Below are 26,122 nucleotides of genomic sequence, written 5' to 3'. Positions count from 1 at the left end.
AGCAAGGATTACAGGTGTGAGCCACACAAATCCAGGTGCTGCCTGGATGGGTTTTGTTTTTGCTTAGTCCTCCATCATTCTTTCCCTACGTTGTCCTCACAATTGCTGGAGGTGTTTCTCTTGAAAGTCTGAGTTCATTGTCTCTCTCCTACCTTTAGGCAAAGGTGCAACCAAGAATACAATGAGTGTCTAAGTAGTGGCAGATCGCAGACAGCGCCAAGCAGGCTATTTTGTCTGGGACAGTGGGGGAAAGTCCCACAGTGGCACCTTTCAGCAGTACTTAACCTCCTCTGCAGTGGCTTCCATTGTTCTACCCTGGTCTGCAGAGCTGGCAATGAAGATGCATTGTGCTTTTGATTGTACTGAGTTTGGGAAGCCAAGAGGAGCTTTATAAACATCTCTATCACTGTGGTCCAGAGAGAGAAGAATGGCTGTGCATCTGGCGGGGACAGCACTGGGGAGGGGGGAGGAGGCCCCAGTGGAATTGACCCCCTAGCCTTCCCCTGCCCCCCCCCACCAAGGGAAGGCCAGCCGCCTCAGCCCCATGCCCCTCATGTCTGAACGGGCTCAGGACCACAGAGCCCTTTGACTGGGGATCGCAGTCACGTTCTCAGAATCGTCACCCCATGACCCTGGGGGAGCTTGGGATGGGCTTGGTTGATGACACTGGCATTCCTAAAGCGTGTCTGCCTTGCCCGGCCCTGCTGCAGGGAAGGACGGGGAGAGCTTTAGGAATGAGAAGGCGGGGAGGGGCTGGCGGCTGAACAACTCCCCATCATGCCCCATCCTTGGGGGAGACACTCTCCCCCAGGCCTCAGCCCCAGCTGCTGCCCCAAGGGCTCTGTCCCCACGTCAGCATAAAACAAGCAGCGTGGCATGAAATAAACTGTAAAAGCTAACATGGGGAGGGTACTCCTCTCGCAACTTCTCTCTCGTATCTGGAAGCGCCTGCCTAGGCAACCTAAGGGTAAGCTTAGCTGCGGGCTTGAACTCAGGGCCTCGCATTCTCGCTTAGCTTTTTTTGCTCAGGCCGGTGCTCTGCCGCTTGAGCCACAGCTCCACTTCCGGCGTTTTGATGATTCCTTGGCGATAAGATTCTTGCAGACATTTTTGCACAGGCTGGCTTAGAACCGCAGTCCTCAGATCTCAGCCTCCTCCGTAGCTAGGAGCCACTAGTGCCTTGCCTAATGCCAGCTTCCGTGTGTGAAACAATGTCATCAAGTTATCTTCCGTCTTCCTTTAGTAGAATGGAGGGCTCTCTGGCCTAGCCCGTTTGTTCTAAATTCTGACGAGTGGGGATTTTACACATCTACTGAGCCCCTAGTGATCTGTCATTGGCGGAGGCAGCCAACGCCATGCCAGCTCACCAGGACTGGGGGGCTCCCTGATGAAGAGATGATAATGAAGCCTCACCCAAATGTCTGCTCTGAGAGGCAATCTTCCCAACGTCCAAAGTCCAGGGTGGATCATGCCCCGGGTGGCTCTTTGCGATGGAAACCACCAAGTCAGCCAACTTCCTCCCCTCTGGGGATGCGGGGACAAACTACTGAAAACTAAAGAGCAAAATCAGTAAAGCGAGGAACAAGTTGCCCCCTTTCTCTCTTCTCTTCTTCCTTCCAAAAGCCCTGGAAGCAAGCAAAGAGCTGCTGGACCCCGGAGGACCGCGGTTGCATTGGCCCCGGCAGCTGCTGTAACACATGAGCACCAACGAAGGTGCGGATGGCACCGTATGCTGTCCAAGCCATCAAGTGCCGCAGCAGCGCCCTCAGCGGAGAACTCTGAGCTCAAGGCCTGGGGGAGTCGGGGCTCTCAGCCCAGGTCCCAGGAACAGCCCTGTCTCTCGCCTCTTCCAGGTTCTGGTGGGGGCTGTTCTGCCTTGGCTTGTGGCCACATCACTCTACCCTTCAGATTGTGTCTTGGGAAAGTGGCGCTGTGGATCAAAGTGGCAGAGCACTAGCCTTGAGTGAAAAAGCTCAGGGACAAGCGCCTAGGACCTGAGTTCAAGTCCCATGACTGACCAAAACAAAACAAAACAAAAAAAAGCTGTGGCGTGTCTGTCTATTCTGTCTTCACTCTGCTGTCTGTCTGAAATCCTCCTTTGGCTTTCCCTCATAAGGATGCGTGTGACTGCATTTAAGATTTGCTCAGATAATCAGAGATGTTTTTGTTTGGTTTTCGCCTCTAGAGATCCACATCTTTAAAGCAATCTGTTTTATTTTTCCGGATCAAGTAATATGTACAGATGCCAGCGATTGGGGGGGGAGAAGGCACACGTTCAGTAGCCCACTCCATTCGTATTCCTCAGTTCATCTGAGGCTGGGTAGACTTCAAGATCCAGGGGAAGGCAGATGGCAGGGGAGGGCAGGAAGTGAGGAAGGAATTATGCTTGCCCACTCCTCTTTGGAAATAAAAACCACTCCCAATTCCTTCTGCCCAGAGCCCTTCCTTCTGGCTCCCTGAGAGGCCGGGGCTGGCTCTACTGCCGTCCCTGCCCATGGCTCTGGGCGGCAGGCCTTTGGCTCTTCCGTAGCCGAGTCCTCCGCAGGTGATGTGCTTGACGGCACAAGGAGAGTCAGATTTTCCCGTGTGTTGCTCTTTTTCTCCAATCCACAATCCTCCCGTCCTCAGCCTGTGGTGTAGCGAGGATGACGGTCACGAGCCGCAGGTGCCTGGCTCTCCTCACCCCTCGCCCCACTGGCTGGACTGGCTCGGAGCCTGATCCCAACCTCCCTTCTCCACCTCTCGGTTTCCTGGGAGCGCGGGCAGGCGCCCATCCCAGGCAGGCGCCCGCCTCCGGTGCTCTGTGTCGGAAGCAGTGATTTCTCCGTGGATGGAGCCCCGCAAGGTCTGCCTGAGGGCTGTGCGCTGGAAATGGAGCCGCGGCGGTGGCGGCGGCGGGAGGCTGGCTGGGGGCAGACATAGACCAGGAAGAGAGGTGGTGTGTGTGTGTGTGTGTGTGTGTGTGTGTGTGTGTGTGCGTGTGTGTGTGCATGTGTTGGTGTTATGCTGGCTAATTAGAGATGAGCCCATTGGATTTGTCTACCCAGGCTGGCTTCGAACCTCCACCCTCAGATTTCAGCTTCTTCAGTAGTTAGGTTTGCAGGCAGGAGCCATGAGCACCCTGCGAGCTAGTCAGTGGCTTTAACCCTCTCTCTAGAGAAGGGAGGGCTCTGGATGCTTGCGGGTCTGTCTCTGATCGCCTTTGTTTCCCTTCCAGTGACTCACGCGCCCTCTTCCTCGGGGCAGTCTGCAGCTGGTGGTCAAGCTGACCACAGTGTCCCTCTGAGCTTATCTCCCGGAAGCTGGGGAAGCGGCGTGGCCACTCGGCACACTGGGCCGCTGGCTGTCACTCCTTCTCTTCTTTGCTGATCGCGTTTCCTGCCTGTGGCTCTGCGGGGTGGAGAGGAGCGCTCCAATGGTGTTCCAGGCCGCACGGCACTGTTAGGCTGGGTGGCCCAGTTCCTTCCCTAGATGGACTGACACGGCGCAAAAGCCAGCATTGCTCTCCAGGTCTGCATTCCGGCGTGTCACCTAGTGACATCGGTCTTGCCTCCCATTTTATCACCCTGCCTCCCGCGTGGACTGGGAACTAAGTCTGGACAGCACGAGGACTCTGAAAGTGACTTGTCACCAAATGTACAGTAGGTGATGTGCATGAATTGTTTCACTTAATCAAACCATTCCCCCCTGTGACTTATTATCTTCAATAATTTATAGCCAATGGCCCCTGGACAGCAGTTTTTCACTGGTTAGTTTCCTTTCTCCTCCGTGTGACCGGTAGTGTATGCTCGTGTTGAAATGACCTCCGGTTGAATCTGTTCAGAATTAAAGCAAGCCACTGTCAGCCACACACAAAGGAGGCCCCCACGACAGTCATCTGGGGCACCTCTGCCGCACCCGTCAGCAGCACCCCAGTCCGTATGGGACTGGAATTGTGTCTCCAGGGCATCTGAAAGCGCATCGAAGATGCTACCAGCGCAGTTTTATTTTAAAAAGAGATACGGTGCATCTTCTGTTCTGAAACACACACAAAAAAATGGGCTGGATGTGTAGCTCAGGCGTGCACAAGTGTGAGCCACTGGCACCCGGCTGGTCGTCAATAATGCTGAAACGAAACCACACATCCATTTGCGCATCCCTTCGTTCTCAAGTTAATCCGTGCAGGAGAGAACAGGAAGCTGGGCAGGCAGGGCCCCGCCACAGTCACCGCGGCCAGCCCTGGGGACTCACCCCTGTCCTTTCCCAGGTAGGATGGAGCGCCTCCTGCGAGGGGGCACCCCCGTGGCCCCCACTTCTGGCCCAGGCCATCGCCTCGGTGCCGGGTGAGCCCACCTTGAGGGTCAGCCTGTCCTCTGTAAGAGCTCAGCCTCCAGGGACTCCTCCAGCACGCATCGCTAGAGTCCTACAAGCCCCCGGGGCCGGAAGGGAGACGCAGGTGTCTTCAGAAGAAGGTGGGGTGCCTCGAGCCTTGCCAGGACCCTGGGGACAGTGGTGACCTGGGCTGCCCCACGGTAGGAAGCCACGGTCAAGGCCAGCTTCACGGTGACTTGGGACGAGCCGTGTCCTGCCTCCCGGGGTCCCGACGCCCCTGGGAGCCCCGTGGGATGGGAGTCGGGGAAAGGGGAACCTGAGCAGGCGCAGGGAAAGACAGAGACGAGCTTGCTGCGCTCTACTCCATCGCACCAACTGGAGGCCGGCCCGTTCTCACGCCGGAGGAGAGCCGGGCATGCGCCCACGGAGGGAAAGGAAGGCGCTGGCCTGAAATGCTGGAATCTTCCACCCTCCCGCGCCATCGCAGAGGACGAGGCCGGCTCAGAGCCCCCACCGCGGCCCCTCGTGTTCTTCTGAAGGGGCTACAGGGCTCCCAGGCGCCTGGCGGGCGAGGGCCAGAAGTGGAGAGCAGCCTCCCTGGGGCCGCGGCAGCTCCTTCCCCAGAGGCGGGGATTCTTGGGGGGGCGGGGGGGTGAGCGCAGCAGGAAGCTGGAGCAGAGAATGAGCTGCATGGTGGGCCCCCCCCCCCGCCTCAGGGTGCTGGGGACCCGTTCCAAGTCCACACCTGCGCCTTTGGCAGGGGCTGTGGCGGGCCACGTGGCAGCCCTGGAATCTTCACCTAGGGAGCAGAGCACCCCACTAGAAAGCTCAGGCTGCCACCCGCCCATTCCTTCCAGACATCTCCAATGCACACACACAGGTGCCCTCTGCCCCCTCCCTCCCTCCCTCCTTCCCCTTCCTTGCTCTCTCTCGCTTCCTTTTCTTCTTCTCTCTCAATCTGCCCCTCCCACTTGTATCTGGATCTGAACTCAGAGCCTCGTGAACGCTACTACGGCAGGCTCTGTACCGTGTGAGCCATGCCCCAGCCTCTACCGAGAGATTCTGCATCTGAGTGGGCACCAACGCCCACTGGTAGGTGGGTGCCCACTGCCCTTCCCCCCCCCCCAGCAAGCTGGCTGCATAGCCCCTCAGCACTTACTGACTTCTGATGCTCTTCTTGAGGCGAGGTTAGACTGGAGGCGAGGAGGGAGCTGGGGGTGGAGAGGAAGGCGCAAAGGCTGGAGGCGGGATTTTTACCCTCGATTCAGCCTTCATCTCCAGCATACCACAAGGAGGATGGGGAGGGAAAGGAAAGAGAAGAGGAGAAGGGGGAGGAGGGGGAGGAGGAGGGGGAGGGGGAGGAGGAGGAGGGGGAGGAGAAGGGGGAGGAGGGGGAGGAAAAGGGTTGTTTTGATACTCCAGTTCTATGTGTTCTTTCTCCCATCGAGGTGTGCAAGGCATTGTTCTAAACACCGAGCGAGCTTTATACAGTAGTAGACAAACAAGTCTTCTACCAATTTGAACACAGACTGAATATTTATTAATTTTTAAAAGTTATGATCTTTTCAGGCCTGGCAATGGTATTGTGGTTATGTTTGAGGGGGTTTCGCGTTTTCTAGAACTACGTACTGAAAAACTTTATGCAGGATCTGCCATGCTACTTGGGAATCACGTGATCTCGCGGAGCCGGGCACTGGCGGCTGGCTCGTGTAACCCTAGCTACTCAGGAGGCTGACATCAGGAGGTTCAAAGCCTCCCTGGGCAGGAAAGGCTGTTAAGGCTCTTATCTCCAAGTAATGACCAGGAAGTCAGGAGTGGCTCAAGTGGTAGAGCGCTTTCCTTGAGTGGACAAAGCTCAGGGACATGGGCCAGGCCCTCAGTTCGAGCCCTAGTACTGGAGAATGCACGCACACACACACACACACACGCACACGCATGTATACATGTGTGTGAGGAACTCGGAGGATGTGAATTATTGCCTTCAGAACCAGAACACCCAGCAGGCTACGTTCCGCACCAGCGGCCTTCGCGCTCAGCCCCACCGAGGAGACGGCTCTGCGGGCCCCACGCAGAGCCCTGGCCTCCGCGGCTTCCCCAGGGCCGAGGCTCAGAGCCCAGCCTTCACCGGAAGGCGCTGCCCGTCAGCCGGAACCAGGGCCAAGTGGGGTGGCCAGGCCCGGCGCCACCCGCTCCGCCCAAGCCTGGGCGGGTCGCTGGACTCGCTTCGGGTCCTTGACGTCGAGTCTGGCTTGCGGTCTTGTTTGTGCTCTGCCTCCTGTTTTCGGGTCAGATTACATCTAGTAAACAACCAACCTCCAAGATGAAAAAAGCAGCGTTTCCTGTTTAGAAAGCGGAGCCCATCTGGTTCTCATTGGACTCCCGTCTCTGGGAGCCTGGGCTGCTCTGCCCTCCGGCCCGGGACCTCCAGCTCAGCTGCGGATGCGGTGGCCGCGCAGGACCAGCCTCACGTTAGGCAGAGGCGGGCCGGGGGCGGAAGCGCCCTGTTTCCGCTCGCAGTGGGTGTCCTGGAGGTTTACTTGATGGTTGTTGTTTTTTTCCATGAAAATGAAGTGTCTGTACTTAATCTAAAAACACCAAGTCTACATAAAAGTCCAAAATCACTGCTGCTGAAACAAGCATTGTTTTCCTGAAGACAACACAAGTCCGTATCTTAATTCCTTACGAAGAGACCTTGTAAATGTGAGCGGCAGCCAACGGTAGGCTTTGAGAGCACTTGGTTAAAATGCGATTTTAAAGGGCGGTGCTGGAGACAGCCTCTGTACAGGCCCGCTTGCCTCCGGGGACCCAGGAGTGGGTCATCCTTTAGAAATCGTCTCTTTGTTCCTCTAGTCTGGTGTTGTAGGTCCCTCTTGTGTTGGTTGTTAAAATTGTCTTGTTTCTGTTCCCAGAACCAGGACGACTGAAATCAGTAACTGAGTTCCTAATATACTGTAACCATGTCCCCCTCTTCCTCTCCATCAAGACCACCATTGTCTTCATCACCACCACCATCATCAATCCACCACCACCACCACCATCATCATCAATCTACTACCATCATCATCAATTTACCACCATCATCACCAATCCACCACCACCACCACCACCACCAATCTACCACCATCACCACCACCATCATCATCAATATACCACCATCACCAGTCCATCACCACCATCACCAATCCACTACCATCACCAACCCATCACCACCATCATCACCATCATCACCATCACCACCACCATCATCATCAATACACCACCATCACCAACCCACCACCGTCACCAATCCGCCATTACCACCACCATCATCACCAATCCACCACCATCATCATCAATCCACCACCATCATCACCAATCCATCACCACCATCACCAATCTACCACCATCACCACCACCAATATATCACCACCACCAATCCACTACCACTACCAATCCATCACCAATCCACCACACCATCACCACCATCACCAATCCATCACCAATCCACCACCACCATCACCAGTCCATCACCACCATCACCAATCTACCACCACCACCACCACCATCATCATCAATATACCACCATCACCAATCTACCACCACCATCACCAATCCACCACCACCATCACCAATCCACCACCACCATCACCAGTCTACTACCACCATCATCAATCCATCACCATCATCATCATCATCATCACCATCAATCCACCACCATCATTGTCACTACCACTATCATCACCATCAATGCCATCATCACCACCAACACTGTCATCATCATCATCAACACCACTACCATCATCAATCCACCATCATCATCACCATTACCACCATCACTGTTACCACGGCCATCACCACCACCACCACCACCACCACCACTATCACCATCACTGTTACCACGACCATCACTACCGCCGCCACTATCATCATCACCATCACCACCACCACCATCATCACCACCACCACCACCACTGTCACCACCATCACCACCACCACCATCATCACCACCACCACCGTCACTACCGTCACCACCACCACCACCACCATCACCAATCTACCACCGTCACCATCACCACCACCACCACCACCACCACCATCACCATCACCACCACCACCACCGTCACCACGGTTCCGCTCTTACCACCATTGCCATGGATGCCCAGGTTGCAGGTGGTTAGGCGGAGTGAACTTTTTCCCTCTCCACCGTGTTCCCTTGGTCAGGTAGCTTACTGCCTTGTGTGTCAGTTTCTACACCAAGATGAGGTGACAACCAAGCTTTCCTAGCTACTTTCAGGATGAAAAAAATGCATCATGTATACCAAATGTCTGATGATGTACTGAAGATATTCAGCTTTTCCTGTTTGTTTCTTTTTCTAGGGAAGACAAATTCTTGGGAAGGGTGGAGATTTGTAATTGAGGCAAATTGGATATGCTGTGAATTCATCAAAGGGCTGAGTAATTGCTAAGATGCTTACATGATGGTGAAACTGCTCACTTCTGACCTTCCTTCCTTCCTTCCTTCCTTCCTTCCTTCCTTCCTTCCTTCCTTCCTTCCTTCCTTCCTTCCTTCCCTCCTTCCCTCCCTCCCTTCCTCCCTCCCTCCTTCCCTTCCTTTCCGGAGTGGGGTCCTGCCACGAAGCCCATGCTGGCCTTGAACCTGGAACACTCCTGCCTCAGCCTGTTGGGCTGGCATGCATTCACCACCACTTCCGTCTTCCTGACAGTACAGACCCTTCTTTCCTAGTGGAGAAGGCGGGAGGCCCTGGCTTCCTCTTTGGTGACATCTGGGAAGTGCTTGCTTCTTCTCTCCTGCCTGTGGCGATCCTCACATCCAGACGGAAACACGTTTTACTGAGAGTAGCCAGGACAGGTGTGTGCACGCAGTATCCACAAGGGCCACACCGTGGTGTCTTTCCTTAAACTTGTGACGTGGGTGGTAGGGGCCCAGCCCAGCACACAGACGCTTGGTAAGGAGAAATCCTTTGCCTACACAGTGCACAGGAGAGGGAGGACTGGGCTCGCCACACAGCCGGTGTCCAGGTCTTGTTTATTATACTGCCTGAGGCGGGCACGCCATCTCCCCTGGACAAAGCCGAGCCGTGCCCTCAGCTCTGAGCTCGCTTAGGGTCTGGACTGGGTTCTTTTTGCCTGCCATTCTCGAACCCCCTTTCCTCTTGCGTTTCGTGTTGCTTTCCCTCAGTTCCACACATGCCGTTCACGCGCCGCTGGGCTCTTCCGCTTTTAAAGGAGCTGGGTCTGGGGACTGGGGTGGCCAGGTGTGGCACTGTGGCTAACCTTCCCGCGTTGCCTGGGACACAGAGACGTGGCACACCGCGGCACACGCGGAAGCGTGCCCACACCCCAACAGCGCTGGCCCGGCCCGCAGTGTACCTGCAACGCTTGGGATGGGGCTCTCGTTACCATGGCAACGGAGACAACAAACTGGGTTCTCTGAAATCCTCTCCTCACACACTATTTATCGTCTGTAGACAATGCTGGCTCTTTACTTGTAAGTGAGGACCCCCCAACCCCCCAAGGGCTGTACGCTGATGGATTTGGCCTGGCCATCCGAACTCCAAACACCAATCATCTGGGTGGGGTGTTGGGTTGGCTCTCTGAGACTTTGAGTTCTCCTTATAGCCAGGGTATCCTTGATGTTCACAAAGGTCAAAGAGGAGAAAAGAAAGTGTAAAAGTCTGGGGCTGGGGTTGGCAGTATTGTTCTAGAACTTTCTACTGGTCACAGCAGGACACAAGACTAGAGCTGAGAAAATGAGAACTATATTGTAACCTGTGTGTGTGTGTGTGTGTGTGTGTGTGTGTGTGCGTGTGTGCGTGCTTGAACTCAGCGTCTGGGTGCTGTCCCTGAGTTCTTTCACTCAAGGCCGGCGTTCTACCACTTGAGCCACAGCTCCACTTTCAGTTTCTTTGTGGTAAATTGGGAAATAAGAATTTCATGGACTTTTTATTGCCTGGGGTTGGCTTTGAACTTAAGTTTCCAGGTTCTTGAGTTGTTAGGATTACAGGCCACTGTCAGCCACTGGTGCCTGGCAGTTCTTTAATGTATTTTAAAAATATGTATTTGACCCGAGATTATGCTCGTTCTAATCTGGTAGCGAGGTTGGGGAAGGGCCGTGGGGTTGGTGGCTCTTCCCAGCGGGAGGCTGTGGATTTCAGCTCCTGGAAAGAACGTGGCTCTCTCCTTCTGTGCACGATTCCAGCAGGGTGTAAGAGGCACACATCCAAAAGAGCAGTCTGCTTGCCAGAGGCACACGTGCGTGCGTGCGTGCGTGCGTGTGTGTGTGTGTGTGTGTGTGTGTGTGTGCAGGAACATACAGCTCAACACAACTGCTGCACAGAGAGGAAAACAGCATCTGCCAGCCCTCCACGCGGCCTCCTGGCTGTCCCCGGGTCCGAGGCCTCCCGCAGTCCACGCCCCCCTCCCCCAGCCCCCCTCCCTGCAGCAGCCCCCACCCATTCCACCAACACCCACAGGACTGAAGAAGAACGGGGCCTGCAGCAACCATCCTACGTGAGAGCCGATTTATGTTCGAGCAGAAGATGAAAAATACCGGCACCAGCCTTCGAATGCTGACCCTTTCACCGATGCTGACATCTTCAAAGAGGGGTTTTCGTGTGTTTGTTTTTAAATCCAGGCCGTTTAACCAAGGAAATCTGCCGTCCTTATGAAACCTAGGCACATCAGTGTTCCTTGGTAGTGGAAGCCGTGTAACAGAAACCTTCACCAAATATAGTTTATGTATTTGTTATATTTGAAGGACTAAGTGAAGCACAAAAGTTGGAAATCTTTTACTGGGTTCTTACATTTATTTTAAAAAAAATGAGGCCCCTTCCTGAATGTAGAAAACAAATGAAGTCTTATATTCTGTATCCCCAGGATTGTTTTGCTGTTCAGAATTGCTTTGACTATTTGGGGTCTTTCATGCTTCAATGTGAATTTTAGGAATTGTATTCCTATTTCCGTGAAGAACAGTATTGGGGTTATGTGTGTATTATTCAGTACTGAGGCTCAGTACTGAACTCCGAGCCTAGGCACTGAACCTTAGCATGTTTGCTCAAGACTTGTGCTCTACCACTTGAGCCACAGCTCTACTTCTAGATTTTTGGTGGTAAATTGGAGGTGAGTCTCTTACTTGGTTACTTTTCTCCAAGATTTGTTGTTTTTAATCGCAAAGGCATTTTTCTTCCTTAGTAAAGTTTGTTCCTGGATATTTGGTTTGTGAGGCTATTATGAATGGGATTATTTTCCCTATTTCTCATCCCATTCATGTTGGCACATAGAAAAGTGACTGTTTTTGTGTGTATTAATTGTCTTCTGCTACTTTGTCAAACTGTTCATTAGATTTAAGAGCTTTTGTCTTTCGGCAAAATCTTCAGAGCTTTTTAAGTATAGAACATTTTCAGATTTCCTCTGTTGTGTATGATGTTGACTATAGGTTTATCCTGTATACCCTTTGTTATGTTGAATGAAGTTCCTTCCCTTCCTGGTCTCTTCAGTGCTTTTATTATGAAGGGATGTTGGATTTGGTCATAAGATTTTTCTTCATTTATTGAGATAATTATGTGAGTTTGTCTTTTATTCTGATTATGTGCTATATTATGTGTGTTGCTCTGCATATATTGAACCATCCTTGCATCCCTGGAAAGAAATGTGCGTGCGTGTGTGTGTGTGTGTGTGTGTGTGTGTGTGTGTGTGTGTGTGTGTTCTGTTACTGGGGCTTGAACTCAGGGCCTGGATGCTGTTTCTTAGCTTTGTTTTGCTCAAGGCTGGTACTCTACCATTTGAGCCACAGCTGTATTTCTGGCTTTTTTGGCTGGCTAATTGGAGATGAGCCTCACAGACTTTCTTGCCTGGGTTGCCTTTGAACTGTGCTCCTCAGGTCTCAGCTTCCTGAGTAGCTAGGATGACAGGTGTAAACCACCCACCACCCAGCGTCTTTTCAATTCTTTTAGGGCTCTTTTGTTTGCACTTGACCATGTTATCCTGCCCTGCTGAGCCCTTCTGTAGTCCAGCCCAGCTGGACCACCCTGGCCCCAGAGCTGCCTGGGACAGGCTTATTATGTGTGCTGAATCCTGACGTTTTAGGTTGATTGCAAGACTCTTTGAGTGAGCCTAACAAACCATTATGTGATGTTCCTGCAATCCATACACCTTGGAGAGTTCTTCTTTTGCGAGCATTGTAGTCTCTGATGAAAGACCTCTGCTGGACCCGGGCTTTCCTGGGACACACAGAGGCACACTGAGAGGAGACCCGCAGGCAGCACACACGCTGTGTTTTTCGATTTTGTTTGGCTCTCAACTCCGCCTCCACCCCCAGTGGAAGTGACTCATGTGTGCTGCTGCCGTCCTGTTCAACTGTATTTTGTGTGTGAGAAAATTTGTTTTTCAAGTCAGCCCATTGTTATCATTGGTCATGAAAATATTGGCTTATGATTGTGCGTGCATGTGTGTGTATGTGTGTGTGTGGTGTGTATGTGTGGTGTGTACGTGGTATGTGTGTATATATGTATATGTGTGTGGTCTATATGTGTATATGGTATGTATATGTGCGTGTGGTGTGTATGTGTGTGCTATGTATGTATATGTGTGTGGTCTATATGTGTATGTGTGTGGTGTGTATGTGTATGTATGTATGTGGTATGTATGCGTGTGTATGTGTGCATGTGTATGTATGTATGTGTGTGGTGTGTATGTATGTGTGGTGTATATGTGTATGTATGTATGTGTGTGGTGTGTATGTGTATGTATGTATGTGTATATGTGTGTGGTATGTGTGTGTGTGCTGTGTATGTATGTATGTGTGTGGTGTGTATATGTGTGGTATGTGTGTATATGTATGTGGTCTATATGTGTATGTGTGTGGTGTGTATGTGTATGTATGTATGTATGTGTGTGGTGTGTATGTATGTATGTGTGTGGTGTGTATGTGTATGTATGTATGTGTGTATGTATGTGTATATGTGTGTGTGGTGTGTATGTGTATGTATGTGTGTGCTGTGTATATGTGTGGTATGTGTGTATATGTATGTGGTCTATATGTGTATGTGTGTGGTGTGTATGTATGTATGTGTGTGTGGTGTGTATGTGTATGTATGTATGTGTATGTGTATATGTGTGTGTGTAAGTGTGTGCGTGTGTGGTATGTTCCTGGGAGTGGAACCCACGCACTGGCACAAGCTTGGCACAGCTTTGCCAATGAGCTGCAGCCCAGGCCTGTACAAGCTTTTTTTCTTTTTTTTCTTTTTGGTGCTGGTATTGAGGCTTGAACTAAGGGCCTGAGTGCTGTCCTCTCGCTTTTTCACTCAACGTTGGTGCTTTACCACGTGAGCCACGGCTCCACCTCCTGCTTTTTGGTGGTTCATTGGAGAAGAATGTCGCATGGAATTGTCTGTCCCGGCTGGCTTTGAACTGTGACCCTCAGCTCTCCGCCTCCGGAAGAGCTAGGCTTACAGGCAGACGGGGGCCACTGGCGCCCAGGCAGGGCGGCCTTTAAGATCCTCACGCCTGGCTGCCGGCTCTGCAGACCCAGGGCGGACACCCGGACAGTGACCGCCGCGGCTCAGGCCTCTCGTGACTGAAGGAAGGAGAAGGAAAATTCCACTCTGTTTAAAATTAGGTTCCGGCAGTCTGCTTCTGCCCCCCTCACTGGCAGCTCCCTCCGCCCTCCTGTCCTCCACCTGCTACCCAATTAACACCCAATTACACCCAACACCTGCCGGCAGCCAGGGCTGGCTGCCTCCCAGCTCCCTCCCGCTCCCCACTCCCCAACCCAGAGCCCAGGCCACCGCCGGCCACGCAGGTGCTCGCCTGCGGGAAGCTTTGCGGGTTGCTGAGCTTTTCCCGGGACAAGAAATGAATGTGGTAATGAATGCGAAAGTCTTTGCAGAACCATCTCTTCTGGGCCGGGATGCTCTTTGCAAAAATAACTGTGGTGTGTGTGTGTGTGTGTGTGTGTGTGTGTGTGTGTGTGTGTGTGTGGTGTGTGTGTGGTGTGTGTGTGGTGTGTGTCATGTGCATGTGTGTGGTGCATGCATGCGTGTGTTTGTGTATGTATATGTTTATGTGTACCTGGTGTGTGTATGTGTTTGGTGTATGTGTGTGTGTATGTGCGTGTGTAATTGTGTGTATGGCATCCTGGTGTGGAGTACTACTTTAGTTCGTTGGAGGGGGAAGAGCAACCCTGGGGTGGGGGAGGTAAGACAGACCCGGAGGTGACACTGGACTGCCTTCCTGGGAAGGGGAAGTTCAGTGTCCTCAGCCTTGGGAATCTTGCGTCTCTCCTTCTTCACGTTGAGGTCCAGGAGAGTGAGAGCCGGGGGTGGGGGGGGAGTTTGCTCTTCTCCCAGGGTGGACACACCAGCCCCTGGAAGGCCGCGCCATGCCACCTCACCGTGTGGTTCCAGCAATTGCTTTTGTGGAGCTGTGTCTGTGTCCATGGGGGGGGGGGGAGGGGGGAGGGAACTGGCATGGTCCTCCCCACTAGCCAGCACCTCGGATGGGGGCCTGGGAGGGGGCCAGGCACCAGGGCTTCTGAAAGACCTCACGTGCTTTCCTTTTCTCCCTCCTCTTCCTCTCCACTTCCTCCCCCTCCTCTTCTTTTTCCTCTTCCTCCTCTTCCTCTTTCTTCCTTCCCCTCTCTCTCCTTCCTGGTTTCCGCACAGTCTTCCTGGGCTGCCTTTGCATGGCGGGCTCCCTAGTAGCTGGGAATACAGATGTGCTGCTGCTGGTGCAGGGCCGAGACCCCTCCCCCCGCCCCCACCTTTTGTGGTGGTTCTTGGTGTTTTCTATGAGCTCAGTAACTCAGCTCACTTGATCTCATGAGTGCCAATGGTAAGGCTTCTGGGTGATTCATCTAGGAATGGCTTCAAGTTCAAGTTCACCACCTGGGCTCCTCCGTTCTTCCCCTCTATTTGCATGCAAATAAGTTTGTCAGAGCTTCCTGCTGAAACCCTCCCGAGGCTGGCTGTTCTGCAAGAGGATTTTTAGAATGCTTGCATTTTGCCCTTGGAAGGATGAATTCCCAGCTGATTATTCCCGGGAGATTTCCTCCTGCAGCCTCCCGCAGCCCCGCCCCCCCCCCAACTGCTGCTTCTCACATGGCTCCAGTGCTTTCTTCCTGACTCAGCGGCGGTTTAACTGTTTCGTGAGCACGTGAGTGCCCCCGCACACTGGAACTTTCTTCGCTGTCCTGGGCAGGGAGTGGTTTTTCCTGTGTCTCCCAGGTCCCTCTGCGGCTGACCTTTCTCCTACCCAGCACCCACTCACCCCTACTTCCCTCTTAGCGAACTCAGTTTGTGTTCAAGACAGACATGGACGCAGGCTGGCGCCCCTGGCTCGCGCCTGTCACCTGAGCTGCCCAGGAGGCTGAGGTGTGAGGATCTCAAAGCCAGCATCGGCAGGGAAGTCTGTGAAACGTACCTAAAAGTAACCGCCCAAAAGCCAGAAGTGGAAGTGTGACTCAAGCAGTAGAGGACCAATCTTGAGTGACAAAGAGAAGAGACCATGCCCAGGCCCTGAGTTCAAGCCCCAGTTTGGGCCCAAAGAACAAGCAAACAAAAACCCAAAAGGAAGGACAACAAAGAGAGACAACGGGTGAGTGAAGGAGGGGTGGGATTGTCTGTGATTCCTCATAAACATGTGTGGAAACATCACAGTGAAACACCCATCCTACAACTAGTACATGCTAACTAAAAAAACAACAACAAAAAGATCAAACATTCACTGGAGAGTCATGGATCGGCTCAGGTTTTCTTCATGGTGAGGTTTTTGGACAGCATTGATTTAATAAAGTGATTGTGAATCTTTTGGCTAAATAATAGTGAGGTCAGGCTGGGAATGTGGCCTAGTGGTACAGTGCTTGCCTAGCATGCGTGGAGCCCTGGGTTCAATTCCCCAGCACCACATATATAGAAAAGGCCAGAAGTGGCGCTGTGGCTCAAGTGGCAGAGTGCTAGCCTTGAGCAAAAGGAGCTCAGGCCCTGCGTCTAAGACCCAGGACTGGCAAAAAGGAAAAGTAATACTAGTGAGGTCATGGGATAATTCTTTGGTTAATGGCCTTTCATAATATTAATTCAAATTGCAAGGTGGTGTCAGGCAGAAGGCCGTGACTGAGCCCGTGTGTAGACTGACCACTTGGTTGGGGCTGGACGCCTGGGTGTTTCCTGCTCAGAAACAGAGGAGTTGCACAAAATAAAGGCCTCTGAGAGGCGGGCCAGCCTCTCCGGAGAAGCCTAAGGAAACCCTGCTGGGTTCCATCCAGGAATAGTGGGCGCCACCAGGGGGCGGTGCAGCCCCTCTGCGCCTCCGGGGGACGCCTTCTTCCTGAGCATCCAAGTCCTTTATCCTTCCAGGACGGCTCTGTGTCTCGGTTCCTACACCGCCCAAACCTTTGAGGAGACCATTCTTTCTTGGGGGCAGGAGTGTAAGAGGGGGAACCCTTAAAGGAAAAGGAAAGATTTATTTCTAGGATCAACTGGGGATTTCTGCCCAAGGCGAATGCAGAGTGAGCCACGGCTGGGGAAAGTCACTCGTGGAGCTGCTCTGCCATCTGGTGGACGCCCCGCGCCTTGCACCTTGAGAACTGTTGGGGTGGGGATGGGGTGTCCGCGTTTTGTGAATCTTAAAGCTAAGGAAGAGAGCAAGCAATCGAATCAGCAACACAGAACTCCACAAAACCCTGAAATACATACATAGAGATAGCACAAGCTTTCCATAAAAAACTGCAGATCAAATTAAAAAAATAGATGTTTTCTATCACCTACTTTTAAAGGGTAGTAACTCATACCAGGTGTGGTGTTGCAGCCTGTAATCCTAGCACTAAAGAGGCACAGGCAGGTCTATTGTGAGTCCCAGGGTCAGCCTGGGCTACGTAATGAGCCTGGAACTGCCATCTCAGAAGCGCTGAAATGTTACGTATAGAAGTGAAAGGGAATATCAAAATCGAGAGACAACGGATAAAAAGACAATCCGTTCAAAAAGCAACACTTACAAAACCATTTGGTGTAAACCAACTGAACAATTCACGGGGAGAGAGGGCAAGGGGGAGGGGGAAGGGGGGAATGAGGGAGGAGGTAACAAATAGTACAAGAAATGTACCCATGGCCTTACGTATGAAACTGTAACCCGTCTGTACATCACTTTGACAATAAATGAGTAACTATAAATTAAAAAATGTTACATATATAAATGTTTTATGTATGTACATATTTGCATCTATAAATGTTATAACGTAGATATGTATGTATACATTCACACATATATACATACATACATACATATATATATCAACATCTGGTACTACCCTAAGAATTGCTATTGGAGACGCCTAGGTGTGAAATACTTCATGCAGATATTTCACAAATATCTAGGGGCTCTGCAACATTGCAGCGGAGACTTGGAGGTAAACGCATACATTGGAAGTGGTTCTTTTTCCTCTTTTCATGGTTGCACAGGGATGGAAGGGGTCTCGTTGTGCTGATTTCCTAGGCACACGCAGTGCCGTCTGCACAAACGCTCCTCAAATGCCCTTTGATGCCATCCATTTCAAACACTAGTTAATGGGTTTTATTATTCCACTTTTTTTTTTAGCTCCAGTCCTGAGGTTTGAGTTCAGGGTCTGAGTGCTGTTCCGGAGCTCATTTCTCAAGGTTACTGCTCTACCATTTGAGCCACAGTTCCGTTTCTGGCCCTTTGGTGGCTCACTGGAGATAAGAATCTCATGGACTTTCCTGCCTGGGCTGGCTTTGAACTACTATCCTCAGATCTCAGCCTCCTGAGTAGCTAACATCAGAAGACCGAGCTACTGGTGCCCAGCTCGCCTCCAGCGCGAGGGTTATTTGCGCCAAGTTTTTTTGTGTGCTCCCAGCTCGCGCATTTTTGCCGTACAGGAAACGCTGAGTTTGCGTGGTAGCTCCCTAGGGTTTAAGGTGGCCCTCGGGAGTTGCTGTGACGTCTGGATCTCCTGCTTCCCACCATCGGGAACCTTCGAATGTCCTGCCCTTGTGCATTCCCTGATTCATCTTTTCACAAACGCTTTATTTTAAATGCAGGTTTTCATTAGAAGTCCTTGTTGGATGCTTTGACCAAGTTGCTTGGGGTCCAGTGGTCTTTTCCTGCGAAAGAAGACCCAAGGCCCATCTGGTGTGGTGGGCTTGTGGTGGCCCAGCCCCGGGGGGGGGCTCGCGGGGGGGGGGGCTCCGTGGCCCGCCAGCGGGTCCCAGCGGTCCTGTCCATTCTCGGCCTCGCTCAGGCCTAACATCAAGCTCGTTTGACAGTGTCAGCATCTTTTGCCAGAAGTTTCTGCAAGTTTCCCCACTTTCTTCCACTCGGTTATTTTACCGTACTGAGAAGCACGTGTGTTCCTGAGCCTCAGAACGTGTCAGAATTCGTGATGATCTTGTCAGTCCTTTCGGAAGAGCTGATGGCAGTTTTCAAATACCCAACCTCAAGAAGGGGATGATGAGCCATCATCGATTCACCTGTCTTTCATCTACCTACCTATCTGCCTATCAGTCTGTCATCCATCGATCTACCTACCTATCTACTATCTACCCGTCTGTCTACCTGCCCATCTGCCTGTCTGTCTATAGGCAGGGCTGCTGTCAGCCTCCCTTCAAGCTCGTGATCCTCGGGCCTCAGCCCCACAAGTGCTGGGGTTATAGATGTGTACTTTTACACCCAGCTGCTTTATTTTATTTATTTATTTATTTACTTTGCCAGTCCTGGGGCTTGGACTCAGGACCCGAGCACTGTCCCTGGCTTCCTTTTGCTCAAGGCTAGCACTCTGCCACTTGAGCCACAGCGCCACCTCTGGCTGTTTTCTGTGTATGTGGTGCTGGGGAATTGAACCTAGGGCCTCATGTATACGAGGCGAGCGCTCTTGCCACTAGGCCATATCCCCAGCCCCCCAGCTGCTTTATTTTTGAGTAAATTGTTCAGAGAGAATATAGGTTGACTTAAAAAGGAAATAAGAGGAAGGCATAAATTGTATATAAAATTCTTCTTAGTAAATCACATCCCAACTGAATATTGGAGTCATCTATTGCTATACTAATTACAAACTTTCGGAAGGAGAACGTGCATGTCCATTTATTTCTTTATATATAATAATTCTATATGCATATGATGTTTTCACCTGGTACCGGGGCAGACTTGAACTCAGGGCATGTCTTGCTTGCTCACAGCTGGGATCTATGACTTGAGCCATGTCGCCAGCAGCGCTTTTATGCCAGTTCATTGGAAATGGCGTGTCAGGTTTCTGCACGACTAGCTTTGTGCCGCGGTCCCCTAGGTCTCAGCCTCCCGAGGGAGCCAGCGAGACGGGCGCTTTTATACCGAGGACGGAAGCAGGCACAGCTTGAGGCCAGCGGGTGGCCCGGCCGGTTCCAGCCCCGGGAAGCTCTGCGGTCCACCCGTCCGCACGGCAGCCGGGCTGGAGGCAGCGTTGATCCCGGCGGGACGGAGGAGACTCCAGGAGTGAGAGCCCGCGGTCCGGGCCGGCTGTCGAGTCTGCGATCAATGGCTCCTGTGGACTGCGGGGACGGCCGGGTGCTTTCCATGGGCTCCCGACGTGGGTGCCTGGGTCTGATGGAACCAGGTGCGGGGCGTGGGAGCCTGCCCCTGCTCACCCCTGCGCGGGGAGGGGAGGGGAGGGGAGGGGGGAGGGGGGCAGACCCAGGGGGCTTCTCCCGCGTGGGTGTGGGGGGGAGGGTTAGGAGAGGCTGGGTGGTGGCTGGGTGGGAGGGGCCGGGCCGACGTCCAGCCAGGAGGAGGTGCGGGGGCTCCCGGCCCCCCTCTGCCCCCCCACCTGATCTTCCTGCCCCTCTCCCGCCGCGGCCGCCTCTGCTTCTCTTCCCTAGCTCTTGTTTGCTGACGGTCTGTCACACTCGGGAGCCTCTGAAGTGCTCTACAGACCTGACTCCTATCAGGCTGGAGGTTGGGGGGCTGGGGAGCGGGGCTGAGGGACGGACCCCCCCCCCCGCTTTGTCTGCAGAGGTTTTGGACGCGGCGTCTCCGCGTGGCCCTGACACGGCGTCTCGGCGTGGCCTGCCTCCCGCGCGGGGTGACAGCCATTGTGGGCCCGGAGGCCGTGATGATGACTTAATGATAGCCTGTCGCCGCGTGTCGCTGCTTTATTTTCCTCTTCAAAAGCCGCTGTCACAGCAGCGTGCTGTGGGCCTTCCGTCGGGAGACGCTGGGACCTCACGTGGCACCAGCGGGGCGCCCGCCGAGAGGCGCACAGGCCACGCACGCGTGCGTTCTGGGGTTCCTGCCTGGGCACCCCCCTTCTCCTCCCCTCGCAGGACGCGTGCCCCCAAGGCACCCCAACTCCCCCCACGCCCCGCGAAGGGCTCCTTCGGGACTCCCAGAAGGACAGGAGCAAAGCCGAGCCGGCCTCCCTGGCCTGCACCCCCTTTCCTCCCCAGCCCCCCCCAACCGAGCTCGCTGCCCACGTGGACACCACAGCCGCCGTCGCAATCCGCGTCCATAGCCACGCAGTGCGGTGTCCGTCCCACCCAGCCGCGTGTGCAACACCAACACGGCCATCACCACCAACCCGCGGTCTAGCCGGGGACCTCTGTGTCCTCAAAGGAGTATTTCCCTCCCTCCCTCCCTCCCTCCCTCCCTCCCTCCTTCCCTCCCTCCTTCCCTCGTCCCTTCCTTTCTTCCTCCTTCCTTTCTCCTGGTGCTGGGACTGGGTTTTAAACTCAGGGCCCGGGCACTGTCCCTTAGCTTTTGAGAGTTGCTGCCCTACCACAGCCGCAGGTCCTACTTGGGCTTTTGCTGGGTCACTGGACACGCGGATTTCTTGGGCTTGTCTGCCTGGGCTGGTGTTGAACTGCACCCCTCAGATCTCAGCCTCCCGAGTAGCCAGGATTGCAGGCGTGAGCCACCGCGCCCAGCTCTCCTCCACTTTGATTGCAGCGTGACGTTCAGGATGTCAAGCCAACCTTCCCTGGATGACACCAACAGTCTCTAACTACCCCATCCTTCCCTTCTTAGCCACCCCATTGGTGGCAGCGCCGGAATGCTTTGCAAGTTCAGGCTTATCTACGTGACTTCACGCGTGAGAGTTCTCACTGTTGGATTCAGACACCCACGCCAGTCACTTGCTGTTGCTGTGACAAAATGCTGGGGACAGCAAGCTGACAAAGAGAAGTTTCCTTGGATGTTGCAGCGCGTGGTTGGCTGGCTCCATTGATGTGGGCCTGAAGGGAGGTTGGGATGTCAAGGTAGGGAGAAAATCTGGTGAAGCAGAGAGAGAGAGAGAGAGAGAGAGAGAGAGAGACAGACAGACAGAGAGAGACAGAGAGACAGAGACAGAGAGAGACAGAGAGACAGAGAGAGACAGAGACAGAGACAGACGAACAGATGGAGAAAGGGCTCAGAGACTGGACATGCTTTTCCAACATCTCTCCCAGGATCTCACTTTCCTCACTTTCTAGCACTTTCTGGAAGCCCATTCCATCTAAACCCAGCAGTGGCCAAGTTGTGTCCACACCCGGGCGACCCAGGCGCCTTTCTTCCAGGGGTGCCACCAGCTGGCAAAACCTGGATAGCACGTGAGTCCTCGGGGGACCCCGATATTTGCGCCCATCCACAGCCTCCCCGCCCAGATGGCCCCGCCTCGATGGAGCGTCCGCCTCCCCCCCCTTCAGCCCTCGGCAGGTTGCACGCGCCGTCTCTCGTGTCCAGGCCCGGCGGTGTTCCTTGGAGATCTGCAGGACGCAGCTCGGCGCGACCATCTCAGCCGAGGGGCCTCGGCCGGCTGACGCGAGAGGAACTTCTTCCTGGGTCACCCCTCTGCCCCCTGCGCCCCTGCTCACCAGGTGATCTGTGGTGGATTGTCTTGCCTAGTTCTGTCCCTCCCGTCCGAGCTTGATTATTGATGTCTGTTCCCACGGCAGACATGGAAATGCACAGTCAAGGGATTCGCAGCGTTGCTTCTTTCAGGGTGCGCATCTGGGGTAACACAGGACGCAGCCTCCACCTGTCCCTGAAGCCACACTATAAAGAGTGCATTGGATGTGGAAGTGCAAACGGCTCACGAGGCCCCTCGCCCTGTCCCGTGAGCCACCCACACCCTTGCCCCGGCCACGGGGGCCTTAGGAGCGAGGATGCTGTAGCTTGTCACGCTAGAAAGCTGGGCTCGGCCTGGCTTCGATTCCTCAGCACCACATATATAGAAAAATGCCGGAAGTGGCGCTGTGGCTCAAGTGGCAGAGTGCTGGCCTTGAGCAAAAAAGAAGCCAGGGACAGTGCTCAGGCCCTGAGTTCAAGTCCCAGGACTGGCAAATATATATATATATATATATAATATATATTTAAATGTATTTTTAAACATTTGCAATAAGCCAAGTGTAATTTATGTAACATAAAATTCATTAAATTAGCAACATAAAACTGTCACAATGGGCTGGAAATATGGCCAAGTGGCAAAAGTGCTTGCCTCGTATACATGAAGCCCTGGGTTCGATTCCCCAGCACCACATATACAGAAAATCACCAGAAGTGGCGCTGTGGCTCAAGTGGCAGAGTGCTAGCCTTGAGCAAAAAGAAGCCAGGGGCAGTGCTCAGACCCTGAGTCCAAGGCCCAGGACTGGCAAAACAAAAAACAAAAAAAATCCTGTCACAATGAAACCTATTATTTTGTATAATACATACTAATAAAAATTCATTAAAATAAAAAAAAAGAGAAAGCTGGGCTCGGCCTTTGCATTCTGTGACTTCCGTTCCATTCATGTCCTACACTTGCAGCAACAGGCCCCGAGGGGTGTGTGTGTGTGTGTGTGTGTGTGTGATGAGATAGTTGGTCATTCTTAGCAGGGCTGCGTGTGACAAATGCATTTGTTCTTATGTGGCCTTCAGTCATTCTTCAGAGCGACGCACATAGAACAGGTGGAAGGAGAGGGAGGGGAGTCGATGGTTTTCTGCTGCGCTTGCCTCAGCCCCCGGGGGCCTGCCTTTGTCCCCACACTGACTGCATCCCAGCCGGGCCCCTGTGCTCGGGCTCTGCTCCTCTGTCATCCAGAGGCAAAAGCCAGGAGGATCTCAGTTCGAGGCCAGCGTGGACAAAACCTAGCAAGCCCTCATTTCAGCGAACGAGCAGGACGAGGTGGTTGGTCCGGGATCCCGGCTGCGGAGGGCCGCGGGTCCGGGTCGGCCTCGGGCGGGCAGGCGTTGCTCCGCGGGCGGCCACGCGAGGGCGCTGTCGCCCCGCCCGTGCCGCGCGCAGCCCCGAGGCCTCGCGGAAGCGGGCGGCGGCCTGGGGTGGCGGCGGCCGGGCGCGCGGGGACGGGACGGCGGGGGTGGGGGGGCCCGGCTGCCCTCCGCCCCCCCTCTCCGCCCCCCCCCCCGCGGCGAGGTGGCCCCGTGACCCGAGACAAACGGTCCAGGAAGAGCCGTGTCTGCCGCGGAGGGCGGCCGGGCGCGGCGGTCATGCGATCCGCGGGGCCCCGCGCGGTCTGGATCGCATTAGCCGCGTCGGGCCCGGCGGGAGGGGCCGGGCCGGGGTCAGGGCGCAGCCCGCGCCGCCCGCTGCGCCCGGCGGGAGGGGGCCCGGCCGCGGGGGGATTGCTCTGGGCGGCCTGGAGAGCCGGGGGGGGGCGCACGAGGGGCGCGCGGTGGGGGGGGCGGCGCGCGGTGGGGAGGGGCGCGCAGCGAGGGGCGCGCGGGGGGAGAGGGGGCGCGCGGGGAGGGGGAGGGGGAGGCGCGGTGGGGAGGGGGCGCGCGGGGGGGAGAGGGGCGCGCGGGGGGGAGGGGTCGCGCGGTGGGGAGGGGGGCGCAGCGAGGGGCGCGCGGGGGGGGAGAGGGGCGCGCGGGGAGGGGGAGGGGGAGGCGCGGTGGGGAGGGGGGCGCGCGGGGGGGGGGGAGAGGGGCGCGCGGGGGGGGAGGGGGCGCGCGGGGGGGGAGGGGGCGCGCGGTGGGGAGGGGGGCGCAGCGAGGGGCGCGCGGGGGGGGGAGGGGGCGCGCGGGGAGGGGGAGGCGCGGTGGGGAGGGGGGCGCGCGGGGGGGAGGGGGCGCGCGGTGGGGAGGGGGCGCGCGGTGGGGAGGGGGCGCGCGGGGAGGGGGAGGCGCGGCGGGGAGGGGGAGGCGCGGTGGGGAGGGGGGCGCGCGGGGGGGAGGGGGGGCGCGCGGTGGGGGGGGTGCGCGGTGGGGAGGGGACGCGCGGGGGGGGAGGGGGCGCGCGGTGGGGAGGGGGGCGCAGCGAGGGGCGCGCGGGTGGAGGGGCGCGCGGTGGGGAGGGGGGCGCAGCGAGGGGCGCGCGGTGGAGGGGCGCGCGGTGGGGAGGGGGGCGCAGCGAGGGGCGCGGTGGGTGAGGGGCTCAAAGCCCAGGCGAGGGGCGCTGGAGAGGAGGAGGCCCGGTGGGCCAGGGGCCACAGGGGCCTGCACAGGGCAGAGCTGCCGGGTGGAGGGGGGGGGGGTGTCCCTCCTGCCCTCCTTTTTTTTCCTCTTCTTCATTCTCTTCCTTTTCCGCTTGTTTTACATTTTGTGTCAGTCCTGGGATTTGAACTCAGTGCCGGGGCACTTCCTTTGAGCTTTTCCCCTCAAGGCGGGTGCTCTGCCACTTTGGGGCTCAGCACGATTCTAGCTTCATTAGTTGATTATTTGGAGATTAGAGTCCCACAGGCTTTCCCGCCTGGGCTGGCTTTGAACCGTGATCCTCAGATCCCAGCCTGCTGAGTAGCGAGGTGTGAGCCACAGGCCTGCTATTTTCAGAAGGGAACTTGGAGCATTCTGGAAAAGTGAAACGACTGGGTAGGATTTTTACCTTGGTTCTGCCGTCCAGTGCCCGGCGCTCAGCTCAGCAGCGCAGGTCTAATGGAATCCGTTTTTAAGAACACCACAGAGGAAACAACCACTGAGCAGTCCGCGGGGACCGAGGCTTGGGGACAAATAGAGAAAGCCGCCCAGTTAATCAAGCCACCTGCTCCAGGGGCCCCGGGGGGGGGGTACCCCAAAGCCCCAGGCAGGAGCGGCCTGCCCCGCACACCTTTAATCAAGGCTCCGCCAGCTCCCCTTGGAAACTATTTTGTAATGAAATCAACCTTGCTTTGTAACCCCAGACTAATTACTGCATTTCTTCTCCTTAATTTACTTCCAGGTATTTGAAAGTTTTCAAATTGGTATCCTTTCCTATCATTTGACTAAGACAGACCACAGTAGATAATGACCATTTGACCAGACTGGCCTCAGAATGTCAATTTCAGAACTAGTATTAAGAATTTCAATATTAAGGAGTTTCATACCTTTCCTTTCTTTCCTTTCTTTTTTTCCTTTCTTTTTTTTTGGCCAGTCCTGGGCCTTGGACTCAGGGCCTGAGCACTGTCCCTGGCTTCTTCCCGCTCAAGGCTAGCACTCTGCCACTTGAGCCACAGCACCGCTTCTGGCCATTTTCTGTATATGTGGTGCTGGGGAATCGAACCTAGGCCCTCGAGTATCCGAGGCAGGCACTCTTGCCACTAGGCTATATCCCCAGCCCCTCTTTCCTTTCTTAAAAAAAGAATTTCTTGTGCCAGTACTGGGGCTCGAACCGCTTGCCTAGCTGGAAGCGGAGCTGTGCCTTAAGGGACAGAGCAGCAGCCTTGAGCACAAAAGCTCAGGGACAGTGCCCGGGTCATAAGTTCAAACCTCAGGGCCAACACACACACACACACACACACACACACACACACACACACACACGGTGGGAGGAGCACGGAGTTTACTTTCTCACCGCGAGGCCGTGTTTGGCCTTTGCTCCGCCGTGCCGGGTCGCCCGCGCCGGCGTCTTGGCTCTGGCTCCCGTCGTTTGGGAGGCGCAGGCGAGATG

Source organism: Perognathus longimembris, chromosome 3 (genome assembly GCF_023159225.1).
Source record: "Perognathus longimembris pacificus isolate PPM17 chromosome 3, ASM2315922v1, whole genome shotgun sequence".
In the NCBI taxonomy this organism is placed as follows: domain Eukaryota; kingdom Metazoa; phylum Chordata; class Mammalia; order Rodentia; family Heteromyidae; genus Perognathus; species Perognathus longimembris.
This window is presented reverse-complemented; position numbering follows the sequence as displayed.